Consider the following 22,231-nt stretch of genomic DNA (forward strand, 5'->3'; position numbering starts at 1 on the left):
TGAGGTCTAACCCATAGCCTTTAAAGACACAAGACAAATGAGGGATGGCAAGACATTTAGTTTGCATTGATTTAAGTATGTAACACAGGATCCTGATTACAACCTTAAGGTACGATGACCATATGAGGGAGATTGAAAAAGATGATAGGTTAATAGTTTGATGCAACGAACATGGAGCCTACTAACATGCATAACCATAACATCACTCATATGCCTATTGAGTACAAGTGGTAGCATCCACATGCACTGGTTTACCACTCATCTTATCAATTACTCAATGAGCAAGTAGAGGAAATGACATACGAGGCCACGCCACAACAACTTGGCATGGGAAAAACACAAGCAAGAGCCATGAGACTACCTCTGCCATCCAACAAGTAATAATGGCATGACACCTCCAATGCTTGGTCTAACCGAGACTGCACACATAAACTCTGCTGTCACTCCCCCAAGAGGATGTTGCTCGACTTAGGGACCTATTCTTAGGGTCTTAGGTGACATTGGCTACATGTGCCATAGTTCATGCATAAATCCTAAGCCAAAAGGGTTGAGAGAAGCATCTTGTATGAATTATTGCTGGTGATGGACTGGGAGGGATCATGAATAAGGTCCTAAAGGCACATACAAGGCCCAAGTGTGCAGACTAAGGCCTAGTCTATGGTGTGAGACCATGGTAAGGTGAGCAGCCTAGTGCTGAGAATAAGGATAGCTCATTAGGATGATCTAGAATGCCCAAAAGAATGGCATAAGTAGGCAAGCATAGAAGGCTCTAGATTAACCCAGAGATAGGCCAAGTACAAAGGCATAGAAGAGTCTGGAGAAGCCTGGAGGCCAACAAGGTGCACAAGCACTGAAAGTTCCAAAAAAGAATGGCATAAGAATAGTAGTGGGAATTGTAGCACTTAGACAAAGAAGGCTTTGGAAGGCCCTAGCTTCATGCAAAGTAGAGATCGAGTAGGGAAGGTTTTCAAACACACTAGGTGCTGGCACTCAACAGAAGTGCCCAGACTCTTATAGACATAAGGCTCAATAGGGAGCCTAGAATAAGCTAGATTTTACAAAAGCCTTTGCCAACTTAAGAAGTGTTTAGGGACCATGAATGGGTCTAAAAGGCCTATGAAGGCCACAAACTTGGATCAATAAGTGCTATATATGATGAGAAGGCTCAAGTATAAATATGGGCCCTACCCTTTATTTGTAAACAAGTTAGAAGCCAGATAGCAAAAAGAACCAAGTCATAGATTTAGGCATTGAGCAATTGTACATAGCCTCAAGTAAATAGAAGTTACAATTGCTTTAACTCTCCTTCCTTGCCTTCTCACAACCTTTTAGGGAGCTAGTGGAGTGCATGGCAAAAGTGTTTAGCATAGAGTTAAGGAAATGGTTGACTTAAGCATACAGACACTAGTTTTTTGCCTAAAGCCACATGGTAGCTAAGCTTAAGCTTTTTTCCTAGGACCATTGGTATATGAGCTAGTTCCAATCAAAGTTGGTATTAGAGTAGGTTCTGACCAATAGGGATCAAAACCTTCATTATGACTGGTGTTAATATCAATTTAGGTTGCACAAGCCGCTTGCATGCTAGTATACTGGTTGTATTATCGACTTGCAAGTGGTTTGCATGATGCAAGCATTGTTGGTCGTAGGTGCCAAGAGTAGGGCATAAAGACGCTTGAGTGCTTCTAAGGATATATGAGAGATACTTAGTTTGAGCTTTGCATTTATGGTTGAGTGCACGGGTGATATGCATGAGGGCCATCCACCCACTTGTAAGGAGAGAAAGGCTAGTTCAAATGAGAGGTTGTCATCTATGAAAGCCAAATCGAGGGCATCAAGGATCACATTCGAGTGCTAGACTCTGCATGAGAGAAGTTTGAAAAAGGGTAAAAGTTATAGGTAAGAGTCCAGTGAAGTGATAGGGTAGGGACTTGAAGTAGGAGTATTGCCATTGCTGAGTCAATGTTAAGGCTAAATACACTAAGCCTCTATAGCCCAAGGGTAAGGGCTGAGCCAAGGGGTAAGGGCTGAGTGAGAGAGATAAGGGTAGTAGTTCTTCAGGGGAAGAAGAGGCCAATAAGGAATTATAACATCTGAAAGTAAAGACTAAGGGTTTAATCTAAGACAAAGGTATGGTGACCATGCCCTTTAACTACTTTTTATACTCAGGACCACATAAGGCCATGGAACACCCACAATGAAAAAAGCACAAAGCCATTCTAATGACTTAAAGAAAGTCTAATGCCAAGAGTCACATGCTTGTTAAATTAAGAGAAAGGGATCTCTTAGGTTCTTGAAGAGGGCAAGGTGAGTGTGGCAACAGAGAGCCACCAGCCTTGGAGATGGATGGCTTGTCAAACAAAGAGTAATGTCTTAAACATGAGCATTGTATGCCTTACACCTATGTGCACTGCACACCCCAAAAGGCCCATTGAGTGCAAAAAAAGGGTAAGGACCCCATAGTGCAGAGGAGAGGATAATGACACATCAAACATAGAGATGCTACATGCTTTGACAAGCCAAGATCATGGAAACCTATGTCACATGAGTGCTATACACCCTAAAAGGCCCATTGAGCACGATGAGAGGGCAATGGCACATCACCAACTAAGGCATTGCTTACTTTAACAAACATTGGTTTCATGGGAATTGCATCGGCTCATGACTAGAACAAGGGATGACTACAAAGGTGTACCAAGAACATCATATACCAAAAATAATCATGTGTGAAGGACCATTGGGATGAGAGTGGGACATAGATCTAGCGTGCACATAAAGTGAAGGAAAAACATCCCATAGCAATGAGGGCATTAGTAGAATGAGTGGGGCAGAATGTCATGATCTGTGCACAAGTCCTAAGCCAAGTGGGTCGAGAGATGCAGCTTGTTTGAGTTAGTGTGGGTGAAGGACTAGGAAGGATCAGAATAAGGTCTTAAAGGCACATATGATGCCTAATGAGCAAACCAAGGCCTAGGTTGAGGTGAGAGAGCACGATAAGGTGAGCAACATAGTGCCAAGAATGAGGGCTATTCGTTAGAAGGATCTAGAATGCCCCAAAAGAGAGATGTAGGTAGGTAGGCACGAAAAAGTCTAGAGAAGCCTAGAGGTAAGCCAGGTGCATGGGCACCAAAGGTTCCAGAGAGGCCTAGCATGGGAAGAGTGCCTAAAAAAAAGGCTTTGGAAGGCCCTAGTTGCATGCAGAGTAGTAGATAGGGAAGGTTTTGGAACTTACTAGGCACGGGCATTTAATGAGAGTGCCCAAACTCTTTCGACCCAAGGCTCAGTGGGGAGCCTTGAACAAGCTGGCTTTAACAAAGGCCTTAGCCAACCTAAGAAGTGTTTAAGGATCATGAAAGGGTTTAAAAGGCCTGTAAGGGCCACACACTTAAATCAATAAAGGCCATATGTATTGGTGAGGCTTAAGTATAATGAAGGCCCTACTATTATTTTGTAAACAAGTTAGAAGCTACACAAGCAAGAAAAATTAAGTCATAGACTTAGGCATTAAGCAATTGTACATAGCATCAAGTAAATAAAAGTTCCAATTGTTTTAACTCTCCTTCCTAACTTTCTCCTAAGCCTTTAAAAAGCCAATGGAGTGCACGGCCAAAGTGTTCAGCACAAAGTCAAGAAAAGGCTAACTTAGGCATACGAACGATAGTTTCTTACTTAAGGTAACATGATAACTGGGCTTATGCTCTTAGCCTATGACACATGCATGGGCTTGTCCAAGCTAAGGCATTTTTATGGTTGACATGAAAGGACCATGAGATTGTTGAATACCTAAAAGACTTGGCTAGATATAGCATGCAATTGTAGCTTCTGCTTGTACAAACTTAAATAGCTATTGGCCTATTTAAGGACTTGGTTTAGGGTTTGGGGTAGCATCAGCCATAGGCACAAGCTTTAGCTTGGCACAACAAGCTTCTTTTTGCATGCATGCCAACTGATCAAGGCCATGGGTGCCTATAGGTCACCAAAGCAACCAGTCATCGGACAACACAGCTAGAAGGCATGCATGCCTACATTTTGCTCCAAGGACATTGCCATGGTTATATGCAATGATAGATCCATCACACATACCTACTCTTCGTATGGAAAGAGAGAGGGGCCTAGACAACCAGCCCTTAAAAAGCATGAAAAATTTGATAGATATGCTAATAACAGACATTAAAGTGTCTGAAATGGGGACACCTTTTTCAAATAAGCATATCCCATACCAAGGGTCTATAGGTACCGATGGTGGTTGAGGTATATGCCCACACCAAGGCCCAATATGTGTTGATGGTGTTTAAGGTAAATTCTCATAGCAAGGGCCAATATATGCCAATGGTGTTCAATGCAACTATTTGCAACAAAGGCCATCTTCTATTCATGTTTATCAGGCATGTGCCAACATCAGGGGCTAGCATGTGCCAATGGTGGTCGAGGCAAGCTTGTACAAAAGGCCAGCTTATTCCAATAATGGTTGAGGTATACACCTACACTATGCACCAACATGTGTTGTTGATGGTCAAGGCCTTCATCAAAGTTTCATTTTGGGCCATGTTGCACATTCTAGAGTTAAGTATGTGATGGTGCCACATTTTTTTGCCAAGAAAACCATCATCAGAGAACCTAACTAGTAGAGTTAAAGGTTTCGATGATTATAAGTGGGGCCTGAGGGTGTCTACCATGATGTGTGAGGGGTGCTGGTCTTTGGCCCTTATATTGGCTCCCTATTTCCTAAGGAACCTCAACAGCTCACACCCTTTAAAGTGCATAAGAGGTTTTATAGGTTCACAGCTAATAGCTATTCAAGTGTTTAAAATGGGGACATTTTTTTCATATGGCCACAAAATCTTCTACATTTTGATTTTTTAGTCGAATTTTTTTAGATGCCAACAAAAATATAAGGACCATGTATACCAAATTTAGGGCCAAAACTCCTAAAAAAATTTTAAAAAATCTCAAATCGTAAAAAATTTTAAAAATCTTGAAAAATAGAAAACAAGTCATCTTGTCATGAAACATCACATGAAGGCTTAGGAGACCGTTATATGAATTTACAAGCCATAAAAATGGCATTGGCATGGCAAAAATATAAAGATGTGCCTGAACCAATGTACTACTCAATTGCGGTGTGTATAGTGCACGACTTAGATCCAGATACCCATGCGTGGTATGCATCCCAACATTTGGTGATGATGTTCGAAGAAACTACCTACATCAAGGGTCGGTATGTAGTGATGATGGTTAAAGCTTGTGTCGAGGCATGTGCATTCATCGAGGGTCATTCGATGGCATTGGTGGTTAAGCCCTATGCATGTGTTACAATCCACAAGTTGGTTTAAGTCCAAGGGTTCTCTTCAAGTCAAGAAGTAGTTCCAATTCTAGTAGGACAAGATCTGGCAACCAGGGGGACCCAGCTTTGAGGCTTACTAAAGGCTTGGGTCATAAGAAACTAGCATAGAACAGTGGTATGGGCAACAATCAAGACTCTAGAAGCTCAGGCATGATATTCAGGTTTGGCATAATAGAGCTAGGCCTAGGTGCAAGTGATGCATAGGCACACAGTCAGACTTGGGTGCGGGCACACATAAACATAGTCTTAGGAGGATTAAATTTAAGGGCTTCTAGAAGGCCTAGTGCTATAGCACAATCTTTGACAAGCTAGAATTATGCTGAGCACTTGAGTTTCATAGGCTAACTTAGGCACATGGAGTTAATTACCTGTCTAAGGTCGCATAGAGTTTCACTTAAGACTGGAGCTTGTGACACTTGCACCAAGCATCATTTGGTGCTGATGGCACTCGAAGTGTAGATATGTGCCTTATGAGAGATAAAAGAGTGGTGGGAGGGTCATGTTACACATGCCGCACCAAGTTTTAGCATCTGGCAATGGTGTTTGAGACAAAAACCCTTACCAAAGGTTAGCATGTGCTGATGGTGGTCAACACATATGCCGAGACCAAGGGCCAACATGTCTCAATAGTGGTTGAGGCATGTGCATACATCGAGGGTCATTAGGCACTGATGGTGGTCAAGGCATGTGCATGTGTCATGGTTTGCAAGCCATTGTAGGCTGAGAGGTTCTCTTTGAGTTGAGGAATAGTTCCAATTATAGTTGGAAAAGGTTTGATAACCAGAGAGACCAGGCCTTAAGGTGTATTAGAGGCCTAAGTTGTGGGAAACTTGCCCAAAATAGTGGTACAAGCAATGATTAAGACTTTAGAGGCTCAAGGACAATGTTAAGGTTCAATAGCACTAAGATAGGCCCAAGTGTAGGTAGTGATGAGTGCTTATATGAATTTGCAAGCCATAAAAATGGTATTGGGTTAGTAGAAATATGAAGATGTGCCTGAACTCACTAACTACCTAGTCTTAGTGCACATGGTGTACACATAGCATGTGTTGATGGTGTTCGAGGGAACTACCTGCACAAAGGGCTAGCATGTGCCAATGGTGGTCAAAGCTTGTGCTAAGACCAAGAGCAAACATGTCCTAATAGTGGTCAAGGCATGTGCGTGTGTCATAATCTACAAGTTGGTCTAAGCCTAGGGGTTATCTCTGAGTTGAAGAATAGTTCTAGTTTTAGCGAGATACGGTATAACAGCTAGGGGGATCAAGTCTTAAGGCTTATTGGTAACCCAGGCCATGGGGAACTAGCCTAGAATAGTAGTATGGGTAGTGATCAAGACTTCAGAGGCTCAAGCATGGTGTTCACATTTGGCAAAATTGAGCACCATAGGCCAACATGTCTTGTTGGTGGTCGAGGCATGTGCATGTCTCATAGTTCGCAAGTTGGTCCAGGCCCATGGGTTCTCTTTGAGTCAAGAAGTAGTGCCAATTCTAGTAGAATAGGGTTTGATAGCTAAAGAGACTGGCCTTAAGGCCTACTGGAGTCCTAAGTCATAGGCAACTAGCCTAAAATAGTGATATGGATAATGATCAAGACTCCAGAGTCTCAGGCATGGTGTTCAGGTTTAGCAAAATTGAGCTAGGCCCAAGTACAAGTGTTAGTGAGTGATGAATGGGCATATAGTTAGACCTAAGTGCAAGCACTAATGATTGAAGGGTGAGCACACCATTAGACCCAAGTACAGGCACTGGTGACCAAGTTACAAGTGCATGGTTAGACCTAGGTGTGGGCATGCCTAAACATAGTCATGGGAGGATTAGATTGTGGGCTTCTAAAAGGCCTAGTACTATAGTACAATCTTTGACAAGCTAGAATTATGCTAAGCACTTGAGTTTATAGGCTGACTTAGGTAGACAGAGTTAATTACCTATCCAAGGCTGCACAACATTTGGCTTAAGATCAGAACCCATTACAAGTACACCGAGCATCATTTTATGTCGATGGCAATCAAGGGGCAAACAAATGCCTTGGGTGGGAGGCTCATGGTACACATGCTGCACCAAGTGCTAGCAACTACCATAGAGGTGTTTGAGGTAACAACCCATACGAAGGTCCAGCTTGTACTGATGGTGATCAAGGAAAGTGCCCACACCAAGTGCTAATATCGAGTAATGGTGTTTGAGGCAACATCCCACACCAATGGGCCAGTATCTACTAATGCTATTTGAGGTAACAACAAGCCAGCATTTGCTAATGGTGTTGGATGCAATTGTTTGCACCAACCAAAGGCCAAATGCTATCAATGGTGTTCATGGCAACAACCTGCACCAAAGGCTAGTGTGGGCTAATGGAGTTCAAGGCAAGTGCCCACACCAAAGGCGAGCCCATCGCAATAACATATTCCAAGGCCCATCACTTGTATGCTCAAGGAAGTGATACCGTCACTTACTAAATAAGTTGTAATAAAGAACACCATTCATCCTAATCCTAGAGGGGTGCGATGTAAAAAAATGAAGTGAGATGACGGTGGGTGTGGTGGGGGGAAGAAGGACTAATAAAAGTGACATAGGGCTTAATCTCAGTGGATCATGGTAGCAAGGCCACTCTACCACTTACAATATCCTGTTGTGTATTTAAGTCATCTATAAAGGATTTTACCTATCCTTCAGTGGGAATTGAGCCCCAAAAAAGCTTGCACAGCTTGTCCGTTGCAAGGGCTACATCTATGGCACATGCCCTTGGGGACTATGGACCCCTACTATAGGTCAACATATGGGCAATTGGTGCTTGCATTGCTTCTATCCTAGATTTTGACTTAGAGGTGTTCAATCATAATCCAGCACACGATAGCTTTATGCAGCTAGCTTTTCAACCAAGCACAATGACCTATTATGTGAATCAATGGTTCCTCTTATACTAGGTTGAATTACTATTGTGATGCTACCATTAGTAAGGTAAAACTAACTTGTCTTAAGATAATCTAAACCTAGCTCACGTTCCCTATTACTGGGTGAACAATCCAACACTTGGTAAATTTTGCTTCACAATGATAGGAATAGCCAATATCAAAAGATCAAAAAGCAATATCGCTATGAACGCTTGGCTGTCATAAGCCAATTATCCTTGTGGTAACTTTTTTGACACCTTTAGCTTTAAATTTTGAAGGTCTAAAGATTGATATGCCATACTTTCATGGTCATATTCATATTGGAAATCACAATTAGATGAGCTTTTACCTCTTGGTTACATATAGGATTTATGTTCTTATTAACCTTAACTTAGAACACTTACATTATCTTTTAATAGATGTGCCGCCCTACCCAAACTCCCTATTTGACAATGTCATTCACCTAGATTGACTGATCAAGACTGGCCTTGGGTTCAAAAGAAAGGGTTGTGCCCTACCTCTAATTCATAGAAAAAATAAAATAATGTTAAAAGTAATGGTATTTTAATTTCACTTAAGGGGTCCCAATTATCCTACAACTCTCAAGTCATTTCATGAAGTCAGACTAGAGTGAACCTCAATAGGCTCTTCTTTCTCCATTGATTTTACTAAGCCCATTCCTTTGGTGTGGTTTCAATGGATAATAGATAGGGATAGTAGGAATCTTATTAATCCATTCATGCGTGTCACTAATTAGATGATGAGGCATTTGGCTACCTTAAGAGAGTTATAGTTACCCTCACAATTTACTCGTGGTTGGTTGAATTTCTTCACTTTGACATTCAAAGCATTGGGCAAAAATCACATTGCATAAGCATTTGTAAGGACCATGGTAAAGCTTTGTTTTAATTAAATAGGTAGATTCCCTTTATTCGTACTAGTTTTAAGTCAACTATTTATCACCTAGGGAGGGCCTTTAAGGAAGCTATTCCCAGTTTGTCCTTCAGTAGGCATGCAATGACCTACTTTCACTATGGGAGTTGCTCGAGCAATGCACTAGCAGCTAATAGGTTTGAGACTACGACCCTTGTGCCCAACCTTCAGAGCTAATCTTTTTCTTGAGGTTATGAATCCATTTTGCTGATTTCCCTTGCCAATATTTTTCCATGGACTAGAGGCTATTCATCTTAGAGACTTGATGTGGTTATGAGTATGATTGGCTAAGGAAGGCACATGGTCTTTTGGATATTCAATGGCTATTGGGGGCACACCAAACAATGCATGATGAGCAATGCTATTTCAGCTGCTAGACCCAATCTTTGACTAAGCCATTTTTAGGGTGGGTAGGTTGTTAAACAAAGAAGGTAACTCTTCCCAAGGCCTTTGCTGATGTCTTTAGACTCCTTAACATTGCTATTAGCCACCATGTCCTAATTCAAGAATTTTAACCCAATAACCTTTTGAAGCTCGTGCTGATGGTGCTATCAGATGGGCTTCCCTCATCTCTTAGGATCAACTAACATATGTGCAAGTGCCATTTACATGGAACCTTTCCTTTTTTTGACCTTCAAAGTTCTCATTCGAATATTTACTACTGACACCAAGATCTGCACCAATGGTCGCTCCGTATGGGCTCACACCTCAAGTTTTACAGCAATTACCTTACTTTCCTACTCATTGGGGCTTGGCCCTTGCCCCAACGGTCATGTATAGTCGAGCGTTGAAGGCCATCCATTTTTGGGGCTATTTGATTTGGTAGGTGAGTTGTTACACACTTTCTAGAAGATTTTGACTTCCATGACCATCGTCTTGCTGTATTAATTGACCAACACCTTTTTTGGATTCTAGGCTAGTACGTAGTTAGGCACCATAATCTGGCTTTAAGTTCATCTTACATCACCAATTTTGTTACCAAAAATGTCCCACTTAGTACTCTTGATTCTGTGGTGTAGTTCAATGAAGTAGCCATGTCATCCTAGCTACTTATAGTTTGAGAATAGGTCATAGCACTGCATCCCCAATGCCTCTAATCATTGGCTTTACCCAATAGAACTCGCTAAGGGCTCCAACTATATTGAGAGAAACTTTAGAGGGAACCAGTTACTAGATGGTTCAATTAGCCTTTCACCCCTATACCAAAGTCAGATGAATGATTTACATGTCAGTATCGTTGCAGGCCTCCACCAGAGGTTCCTCTAACTTCACCCCACTTAGGCATAATTCACCATATTTTGGTCCCGACAAGTATGATCACACTCAAACCCTTCTCAAAATATCAAGGTTAGTCAGTGGTGCAAATGTGAGGGATCTCGCTAATCAGCTTCCTTGCACTTTCTGGGTTTTCTAGCCCACTGACTCATACACATGTTAGAATTCTTGGTCCATGTTTCAACACAGGCCAAATAGGGAACCCATAAGCAGATGTCGGGAGTATATGGGTTCCAAGGCTTGTCTAAGTAGTGAATGCTGCATTCCATGATAGTGGCAACGATATCTCTTTGGGCATATCAAAAGCCTAGGCTTAGGCCACTGCCATGATCTATGTCAGTCCATGCCTTGAGCCGATTGATGAATTGATTCTTGCTGCTCTACATCTAACTGGGATACATCGCTAGTCGTTATTTACTTCCCTCATGAAAATTTCAAGCACTCTTTGACTTTTTTTTCAAAGTCCTTTTCATCTTTCCCTTGCAGTATTTTTTCACTATTAGGTTATCGCTCGTATTTAGCCTTGGACAAAATTTGTTGCCTAATCGGGGCTATATTCCCAAACAACTAGACTTGTAGATGGCATTTCATGGTATGATAGGGTCCAGGCACAACAGGGCTCTCACCCTATTCGGCATCCCTTTCTAGGGTACTTAGTCTGGGTCTACCACTGAGGACACTTCTCTAGACTACAATTCAGATGCTACGAGTGCACAATTCTCAAGCTAGGCTCTTCTTGGTTTGCTAGTTGTTACTAGGGAATCTTGGTAAGTTTCTTTTCCTCCACTCATTGATATGCTTAAACTTAGTGGGTAATCTTATCTGACTTGGGGTTGTGATGCAAGCATCGACCAAGTGATGCAAGGGGTCCAATGGGGTTCTGATGGACAATAAACAACATCAACGGTGGCAAGGCATATTAGGGGATTTACCATTAATGATCACGACATTATCATTGCTAGGGACTCACTTTTGGGCCAACCAAGACTGATAAGATCATGGGAGGCCATCTTTTGCCCCCTCACCTAGAGCCTAATAGGTTGGGGGTTAGAAGGGGTGATGATGCATAACATCTAGGCAGGTGTGCCCTTAGCCTAATGGCTTGGGATGCAACTTGTGTTCAAAGACTTGATGGTTCACAGGATTCTGTAATTCACACCAAGTAGCGCATTTCACTACATGCTTCATCGATGTGAGAGCCACGATATCTTTTGTTGAGAGTTGTTTTGATTTTTCAACACAAAATGAGTTATAGCTTTTACCGTTTCTTTGAGTTACTGAGATATTCCTACTTCAAGTCCTATACCCTACCGCTTTACTTGGCTCTTATCCATAGTTTTTACCCTTTTTTGAACTCCTCTCACATAGAGTCTAGCACTCGTATGCGATCCTTGGTGTCGACAAGCTGGGTTCATAGATGACAAACTCTCTTTTGAACTAATCTTTCTCCCCTCACACATTGGTGGGAGGCCCTCATGCACATCACTCATGCATTCAACCACAAATGCAAAGCTCAAACTAAGGATCTCCCACATATCCTTAGGAGCATTGAAGCATCCTTGTGCTTTACTCTTGGTACCAACAACTAGCAATGCCTATATTATGCAAACCCACATACAAGTTATCAGCACAAGTGGCACACTAGCACACAAGCTATCTGTGCAACTCAAACCGATATCAACACCGGTTATAACGAAGGTTTTGATCCCTCTTGGTCAAAACCTACTCCAATACCAATTGTTATAAGCCGAGGGCTTAAGCCTAGCACTCATGTGGCCTTAAGCTAGAAACTACCATCCATGTGCCTAAGTTAGCCTCTTTTCTAACTTTGTGCCAAACATTTATGTCGTGCATTCCATTGGCTCCTTAGGAGCTTGGAAGAAAGCTAGGAAGGAAAGTTAAAGCAATTATATTTCTATTTACTTGATGCTTGGTATAATTGCTCAATGACCTTACAATGACTCCTGTGTCTATCCCTAAGTCTCTAATATGACTATGTCTGTGACTTGGTTCCTCTTACTTTTCTCTTGTTGCTTTTATTGTTAGCTACAAATGAAAGGGAGGGCCCATATTTAAACTTAAGCCTCCCTAGCACATATGGCCCTTATTAATCCAAGTGTGTGGCCCCTACAAGCCTTTTAGACCCTTCCATGGCCTCTAGACACTTTCCAGGTTAGTTAAGGTCTTTGTAGAATCCAGCTTGTTCCATGCTCCCCTTTGAGCCTTGGTCTACAAGAGTTTAGGCACTCCTATTGAGTGCCTATGCCTAGTGGGTTCCAAAACTTTCCCTGTCTGGTCGTTACTTTTCTCGTAGCTAGGGCCTTCCAAAGCCTTCCTTATTTGGGTGTTACAGCACCCATTACTATTCCTATACCAACCCCTTCTAGAACCTTTAGTGCCCATGCACTTGGCTAGCCTCTAGGCTTCTCTAGACTCTTTTGTGCTCACACACCTAGCTTATCTTTAGGTTAATCTAGAGCTTTCTATGCTTGTTTTTATGCACCACTCTTTTGGGTCATTTTAGATCCTTTCAATGAGTAGTCCCCTTTCTTAACACTACGCTGCTCACCTTACCATGCTCTCTCACACCTTGGCCTAGGCCCTAGTCTACACACTTGAACCTTGTATGTACCTTTAAAACCTTGGTCTTAATCTTTCTTGGTCCTTCACCCGTACCAACTCAAACAAGTTACATCCTCAGCCATGACATTCTTGCCTACTTGTTCTAGCAATGCCATCATTACTAGGGGATGTCATTCCTTCACTGCATGTGCACGCTGGTTCGATGTCCCACTCTCATCCCAATGGCCTTTGGCACATGATTGTTCTTAGTACATGATGGTTTTTAGTACACCTTTGTAGTTACCCATTGTTTCGATCGTGATCCAATGTGGTTCCCATGAAATCGTGTTTGTCAAAGCATGCAGTGCCTTAGCTAATGACATGCCATTACCCTTTTCTCATGCTTAATGGGCTCTTTGGGGTATGTAACGCTCATGTCATATAGGCTTTTATGAATCCTGGCTTGTTAAAGCATGAAACGCCTCTATGTCTGGCATGCCATTACCCTCTCCTTTACACCATAAGGTCTTTACCCTTTTCCTATGCTTAATGGGCCCTTTAAGGTGTGTAGTGCACATAAGTGTAGGGCATGCAATGCTCATGTCTAGGCCATTACCCTTTCTTCGACAAACCAACCATATCCAGGGTGGTGGCTCTCCACAGCCACACTCAACTTACCCTCATCAAGAGCCTGAAAGATCCCATATTCTCAGCTCAACTACCATCACGACTCTTACCATTATACTCTCCCTAAGTCCTCACAATAGCTCTAAGCTTCTTCCACTGTGGGTGTCCCTTGGCCTTATGAGGTCCAAAGCACAAGAAGCAGTTAAAGGACATGGTCACCAAACCATTGTCCTGGATTGAACCCTTGGTCCTTACCTTTTGATGTGTGATTTTTCATTAGCCTTCTCTTTCCCTAAAAAATTGCTACTCTTGTCTCTCCCACTCAAGCCCTCACCATTAGGCTCAGCCCTTACCTCTGGCCTCAGCTTGTGGTGTAGAGACTTAGTGCACTTAGCCTTGACCACTGACTTATTAATGGCAATACTCCTGCTACAAATTTCATACCTACAACTTCACTTGGCTCCTACCCATGGCTTTTACCCTTTTTTAGACTCTTTCCATGTGGAGTTTAGCACTTGTATGCGATCCTTCATGTCCTTAAACTAGCTTTCATGGATGACAAACTCTTTATTGAACTAGCCTTTCTTACCCTATATATGGGTGGGTAGCCCTTATGCACATCACCCATGTACTTAACCACAAATGTGAAGCTCAAACTAAGGATCACCCATACATCCTTAGAAACACTCAAACATCCTTGTGCCCTACTATTGGCACTAACAACTAGCAATGCCCACACCATGTAACCCCACATGCAAGCTATGAACACAAGTGGTACACTAGCATGCAAGTAGTCCATGCAATTCATATCAACATCAACATCGATCATAATAAATGTTTTGATCCCTTTTGATCGGAACCTACTTTGATAGCAACTGTCATGGGTTAAGGGCTTAAGCCTAGCACCCATTCAGCCTTAGGCTAAAAACTATCATCCATGTGCCTAAGTTAGCCTTTTTTATTACTTTGTGCTAAACACTAGTGTCATGCATTCCATTGGCTCCCCAGGAGCTTAGGAGAAAGCTAGGAAAGAAAGTTGAAGCAATTGTATTTCTATTTACTTGATGCTATGTACAATTGCTAAATAACCTTACAATGACTGCTATGTCTGTCCCCAAGTCTCTAATATGGCTAAGTCAACTTGGTTCCTTTACTTTTTTGTTATTGCTTCTCTTTTTAACTACAAATGAAGGGGAGGGCTCGTATTTATACCTAAAACTCCCCAACACATATGGCCTTTATTATCTAAGTATGTGGCCCTTATAGGCCTTCTAGACCTTTCCTAGGTCAGTGAAGGCTTTCGTAGAATCTAGCTTGTTCCAAGCTCCACATTGAACCTTGGGTTTAGAAGAGTCTGGTCACTCTCACTTAGTGTTCGTGCCTTGCAGGTTCCAAAACCTTCCCTGTCTAGTCACTGCTCTGCACATAGCTAGGGCCTTCTAAAGCCTTTCTCATTTGCATACTATAATACCCTCTACTGATCTCGTGCTAGGCCCTTTTGGAACTTTTGGTGCTCATGCACCCAGCCTATCTCTAGGCTAATCTAGAGCCTTTTGACCCTATTTGCTTATGCCACTTTTCTAGGGCATTTTAGATCTTTCCAATAAGCAGCACCATTCTGGGCACTAGGATGCTTATTCTCGCACCTTAGCCTAGGCTTTGGTAATCACACTCAGTCCTTGTATATGCCTTTAGGACCTTGGTCTCTATCCTTCCTAGTCTTTTTCCTACAACAACTTGAACATGCTACATCTCTTAACCCTTTTGGCTTGGGACTTGCACATGGATCGTGACATAAGCACAGGTTTGAGCTCTGCATAACCGAGACCCTTTTTTACATACACGCCAACTAATTAAGGCCATGGGCACCTATAGGTCATTGAAGTAACCAGTCACTAGACAACATAGCCAAAAGGCATGTATATCCTGGATTATACTCTAAAGACATTATTATGGATGTACATAATGATAAGCCCATCATGCACACTTACAGTAATAGTGAGGGGAGAGGGGCACCTCGATAACCACCTCCTAAAGTGTATGAGAAATTTTGTAGATATGCTAGCAGTAGACATTAAAGTGCTTGAAATGGAGACACTTTTTCCAAATAGGCATATCGTGCACCAAGGGTCCATAGGTGCCGATGGTGGATGAGGCATATGTCCACACCAAAGCCCAGCATGTGCCAATGGTGTTTAAAACAACTACCCACACCAAGGGCTTCTACTGATGTTGATCGAGGGATGAGCCTGCACTAGATCCAGATTGTGTCGATGCTGATCAAGGCATGTACCTACATCAAGGACCAACATATGCCGATAGTGGTTTAGGTAAGTGCCCAAACCAAGGGCCAACTTGTGTTGATGATGGTAGAGGCATGTGCCCATACCATGTGCCAGCATGTGCTATTGATGGTTGAAACCTTGGCCAAAATTTGATTCTTGGCCATGGAGCACATGTTGGGCTAAGACATGGGCTGGTGCCGTATTTTATTGCCTAAGGTACCATCGTTGGAGCATTACCAGAGAACTTGATTGATAACATTAGGAGTTACGGTCATTAGGGTGAAGGGCCGGGGGGTATGTGCACATGATGTGCGATAGGTGCTGGTCCTTGGCCCTTATATTGGCCCCTTATCCCCCAAGGAACCTTGACAACTCACACCTGCTTAAAGAACATAAGAGCTTTTATAGGTTCGCAGCCAGTAGCCATTCAAATGTGTGAAATAAGGATAGTTTTTTCAAATGGCCACAAAATCTTCTACACTTCGATATTCTAACTGAACCTTTTTTTGGATGCCAACAAAAATACATGGATCACGTATAACAAATTTATGGCTAAAACTCCTAAAAAAATTTTGAAAAATCTTGAATGATGAAAAATTATGAACATCATGAAAAATAGAGAACGAGTTATCTTGCTATGAAACTTCACATCAAGGCTCAGGGGACCATTATATGAATTTACAAACCATAAAAATGGCATTGGCAAGGCAAAAATATGAAGATGTGCTTGAACCCACCTATTGCTCAATCGTGGTGATCATGGTATACGGCCCGGGCCTAGGATACTTATGTGTAGTGTGCGACCAAGCATGTGTCGATGGTATTCAAGGGAACTTCTTGCACAAGGGCCAGCATGCATCGATGGTGGTCAAAGCATGTGCTAAGACAAATGGCCAACAAGTCCCAATAGTGGTCGATGCATGTGTTTGTGTCACAGGCCGAGACTCAAGCTCCAAGCTCGCACGGCTCAAAGACATGAGAATGGACTCTTCCACATCCTAGATTAGCCTAACACTAGAAATGGTGCACGAACACTCTAGATTACGAGGCTTCGCTGCCTAATATGTTGCAAAATGAAAAGGCATGACAAGTGCCTAAAAAAAGTCTAACAAAAGAACAATAGAAAGGTTTTAAGGAAAGAGTAAGGATGTTATTACTCAAAGGTTCTGGTATGTGTACAATGAGGATGAGGGACTCTCTATTTCTACCTTAGCCCCTCTTACACTTAGTGCCTAAGATGCACCCTTAAACTCTAGAGATTACAATCCCTTGATTCTATGAGCTAAGTTACTATCCTTGATTCTAGGGGATTTGGTGCTGCTTTATACTCTTTGACTTGCTAAAATCATGCTGAGCATTAGGCCTTCTAGAAGCCATCAAATTTTATCCTTGTAAGACTCTATTTAGGCATGTTCCACCTAGGCCTAACTGTGCATTTGCACCTTAATCATCAATGCTTTTGCCTATATTTAACTAGGTGCCCATGCATCGCTCACCAACACTTACCTTTGGGTTTAGCTTAATCCTGCTAAACTTGAACACCTGCCCTGAGCCTCTGAAGTCTTAATCACTTCTTGCCCCATTATTTTAGGCTAGTTCCCTATGGCTTATACCTGTAATATGCCTCAGGGCCTGGTCCCCTTGGTTATCAAGTGCTGTACCACTAGAACTTAAACTATTACTCAACTCAGAAATAACCCTTAGGCCTAGACTAGCTTACTAATTATGACCCATGCATTGAGGGTCATTTGGTGCCGATAGTGGTTGAGGCATGAGCATGTGTACGATCTGCAAGCTAGTCCAAGCCTAAAGGCTCTTTTTAAGTCAATGAGTAGTTCTAGTTCTAGAGGGATAGGGTCTAATAGCCAAAAGGACTAGGCTTTGAGGCCTATTGGAGGCCCAAGTCATAGGGAATTATCATAGAATAGTGGTATGGGTAGTGATCAAGACTCTAGAGGCTCAGGCACAGTGTTTAGGTTTGGCAAAATTAAGCTAGGCCTAGGTGCAAGCACTGGTGAGTGATACGTAAACACATAGTCAAACCCAAGCATCGACATTGATGATTGAGGTGCGAGCTTCCCTCAATAGAATCCTGGGAGGATCAAATTTAAGGGCTTCTAGAAGTCCCAGTACTACAACACAATCTTTGACAAGCTAGAATTGCACTGAGCACTTGAGTTTCATGGGCTTACTTAGGTGCATGGAGTTAATTCCTTATTTAAGGCTGCATAGAGTTTGGCTTAAGATTGGAGCCTATGACACATGCACTAAGTGTCATTTGGTGCCAATAGTGCTTAAGGGGTAGACAAGTGCCTTGGGAGGGTCATGGTATACATGCAGCACAAAGTGCCAGCATCTAGCAAAATTGTTCAAGGCAACAACCTACATCGAAGCTAGCTTATGCTGATGGGGGTCAATACATGTGCCAAGACCAAGGGCCAAGATGTCCTAATAGTGGTTGAGGCATTTAGTGGTCAAGCCATATGCATGTGCCATGCATCCATAATCTGCTCCAGGCCTAGGAGTTCTCTCCAAGTCAAGGTGCAGTTTCAATTCTAATGGGATATGGTCTAACAGCCAGGGGCACCAGGCCTTGAGGTGTACTAGAGGCCTAGGTCATAGGGAACTAGTCCAGAATAGTGGTACGGGCAGTGACCAAGACTCTAGAGCTCTAGAGCTCATGCAAAGTGTTCAAGTTTGGTAAAATTAAGCCAGGCCCAAATGTGAGTGTTGGTGAGTGCTTATATAAATTTACAAGCCATAAAAACAGCATTGGCTTGGCAAAAATATGAAAATGAGCTTGAACCCACCTATTGCTCAATCATGGTGTGCATGGTGTGCAGCTTGAGCCTAGAATACCCGCTTTTGGTGCCTGACCTAACATGTGTCAATAGTGTTTGAGGGAACTACCTACACAAAGGGCCAATATATACCAATGGTGGTCGAAGCATGTGCCAAGACCAAGAGCGAACATGTACTGATGGTGGTCAAGGCATGTGCATGTGTCATAGTCTATAAGTGTCACAAACCATGCACGAGCCCTAAATAAGAGGGTCACATGACAAGACTTGCTTAATATGGTGCAGCTAAAGCACTAGGAAGGATTGAGACCAAGGTCCTAAAGGCACATACTATAGCCAAGTGTACAGGCCAAGGCTAAGGTTAAAGTGTAGGAATACACTCATGGTGAACTACATGGTGCCAGGCATGAGTACTACTTGCTGAAAGGTTCTAGAAAACCCTAGGATGTGGTGCCAATAGGTGGGCACAAAAAGGCATAGAACCACATGGAGAAAAGCCAGGCGCACGAGCATGAAAATGTTTAAAGATGTGTAGAGGTAGGCCAGGTACACGAGTATTGAAGGTTCCAAAAGGGGCAAGCATAAGCCCATAAAAAAAGCCTCTAGAAGACCTTAGTTATAGGCAAAGTGGTACCCAGATAAAGAAGACTTTGGAACCCACTAGGCATAGGCACTCAGCCTAAGTGCCTGGATTTTTCTATACCCAAAAGCTTGGTAGGGTACCTAAAATAAACATATCTCTAGAAAGGTCTTAGCTGACCTTTTTGGAGCTTAGGCACCCTAGAACTATCTAGAAGGCCTTTAATTACCATACACTTAGATTCATTGTAACCACATGTATCAAGGGGACTTAAGTATAAATAGGAAAACCTTCTCCTCATTTGTACATGAGTAATATGCAAGAGAAGAAGCAAGAGTGTGAAACATTAGGGACTTCAACCTTAAGAGCCTTTTTAGAGAATATAAAGGGACTATGTTCCAAGAGCAAGTACACATACCCCATCAAGTAAATAAACTACTCTTACCTTAACCATTTCCTTCCTAGCCTTGTCCTAAACTCTTAGGAGGTTAGTTGAGCTCTAGCACAAATGCATGGCACAGTCGATTAGTGCATGACACAAAGTTGGTTAAAAGTTTACATAGGCATTTAGACAGTAGTTTCCCACCTAAGGTTGGATGGTAGCTATGCTTAAGCTCCTGACCCATGACACAAGTTGGACTAGGCATAAAGGTTCTCTCTGAGTTGAAGAGTAGTCCCAGTTCTAGCAGGATAGGGTCCAACGGCCAAAAAGATCAAGGCTTGAGACCTATTGGAGGCCCAAGTCTCAAAGAACTAGCTTAAAACAATAGTATGGATAGTAATCAAGACTCTAAAGGCTCAGGCAAGGTGTTCATGTTTGGTATAATTAAGCCAGGCCAAGGTATAGGCATTGGTGAATGCTTATATGAATTTACAAGCCTCAAATAGCATTGGCATGGCAGATATATAAAGATGTGCTTGAACCCATCTACTAATTGGTCATGGTGCACATGTTACATGACCCAAGCCTAGGATACCCATGCATGTATGAATGGTGTTCAAGGGAACTACTTACACAAAGGGTCAGCATATGCCAATAGTGGTCAAAGCATATGCTGAGTCTAAGGGCCAACATATCTCGATGATGGTTAATGTGCATGTGTCATTGTTCATAAGCTGGTCCAGGCCTTATGGTTCTCTATAAGTCAAGGAGCAATTCTAGTTCTAGCGAGATAGGGTCTAACAACTAGGGGGACTAGGCCTTGAGGCCTATAGAGGCCCTAGTGGTGGGGAACTAGCCCAGAACAATGGTATGGGTAGTGATCAAGACTCTAAAGGGTTAAGCACAGCGTTCATGTCTGGTAGAATTGAGTCAGGCCAAGGTGCAGGCATTGGTGAGCGCTTATATGAATTTACAAGCCATAAAAATGGCATTGGCACAGCAAAAATATGAAAGTGTGCCTAAACCCACCAATTGCTAGATCGAGGTGCACATGATGTGTAGCCTAGGCCTAGGATACCCATATGTGGTACACGACCCAGTATGTGCTGATAGTGGTTAAAGCATGTGCCAAGACCATAGTCTAACATGTCTTGATAAAGGTTAAGGCATGTGTATGTGCCATAGTCCACAAACTAGTTCAAGCTTGAAGGTTCTCTCTGAGTTAAGAAATAGTTCCAATTCTAGCAAGACAGGGTACAATAGCTAGGGTGACCAGGCCTTAAGGCCTACTGGAGGCCCAAGTCATAGGAAACTAGCCCAGAGCAATGGTATGAGTAGTGATCGAGACTCTATAGGCTCAAGCATGGTGTTTATGTTTGGCAAAATTAAGCCAGGCCTAGGTGTAGGCATTGGTGAGAGTTTATATGAAATTACAAGCCATAAAAATGGCATTGGCATGGCAAAAATTTGAAGATGTGCTAGAGCACACCCATTGCCTGATAATGGTGCATATGGCACATGGCTCGGGCCTAGGATACCTATGCATGGTGCAGGACCCAAGCCTAGGATACCCATGCATGGTGCATAGCCTAGCATGTGTAGATGGTGTTTGAGGGAACTACTTGCACAATGGGCCAACATGTGCCAATGGTGGTCAAAGCATGTGCCAAGACCAAAGGCCAACATGTCCCAACGATGGTTGAGGCATGTGCATTTGTCACAGTTTGTAAGCTGGTCCTAGTCTAGAGTTTTTCTAAGTTAAGAAGCAGTTCCAATTCAGTAGGATAAGATATGATAACCAAGAGAAATAGGCCTTGAGGCCTATTGAAAGCCTATGTGATGGGGAACTAGCGTAGAATGGTGGTATGGGTAGTGATCAAGACTCCAGAGGCTTAAGCACAATGTTAAGGTTTGGTAGAATTGAGTTAGGCTCAAGTGCAAGTATGGGTGAATGATGCACAGGCACACAATTAGACCTAAGTGTAAGCATAGGTCAAAACTAGGTGTGGGCTTTGATGATCAAGGAGCATCCACATAGTCAGATCCAGGTGTAGGCATGCCTAAACAAATTCCTGGGAAGATTAGATTTATGGGCTTTTAGAAGGCCCAATACTATAGCACATTCATTGATGAGCTGAAATTAAGCTAAACACTTAAGTTTTGTAGGCTGACTTAGGTAGATGGAGTTAATTCCTTGTCTAAGGCCATATGAAATTTAGCTTAAGATTGGAGCCCGTGACACATACACCGAGTATCATTTGGTGCCAATGTGCTTGAGGGGCAAACAAGTGCCTTATGAGGGACAAAAGAGTGGTGAGCAACCCAGCATATGTCGATGGTGGTTGAAGTATGTGCTAAGACCAAAGGCAAACATGTCTTGATGGTGGTCAAGGCATTTGCATATGTCATAGTCTGTATGCTAGTCCAGGCCAAAGAGTTTATCTTTGAGTTAAAGAATAGTTCAAGTTCTAGCAAGACAAGGTTTGACAGCTAGGGGGACCAAGCCTTGAGGCCTACTAGAGGCCTAGGTCATGAAGAAATAGCCCAAAACAAAGGTATAG

The 22,231-nt window shown here is 42.6% G+C and overlaps 2 pseudogenes; both read right to left on the minus strand.

Annotated features, from left to right (window-relative positions):
* Positions 1-7,888: 7,888 nt before the first annotated feature.
* On the minus strand, positions 7,889-11,269 carry LOC149519631 (25S ribosomal RNA; annotated as a pseudogene).
* A 231-nt stretch (positions 11,270-11,500) lies between these two features.
* Positions 11,501-11,656, minus strand: LOC149519632 (5.8S ribosomal RNA; annotated as a pseudogene).
* Positions 11,657-22,231: the final 10,575 nt, after the last annotated feature.

This window comes from Durio zibethinus, chromosome 3 (assembly GCF_047325235.1).
Source record: "Durio zibethinus cultivar Kanyao isolate XHJ-2024 chromosome 3, ASM4732523v1, whole genome shotgun sequence".
In the NCBI taxonomy this organism is placed as follows: Eukaryota; Viridiplantae; Streptophyta; class Magnoliopsida; order Malvales; family Malvaceae; genus Durio; species Durio zibethinus.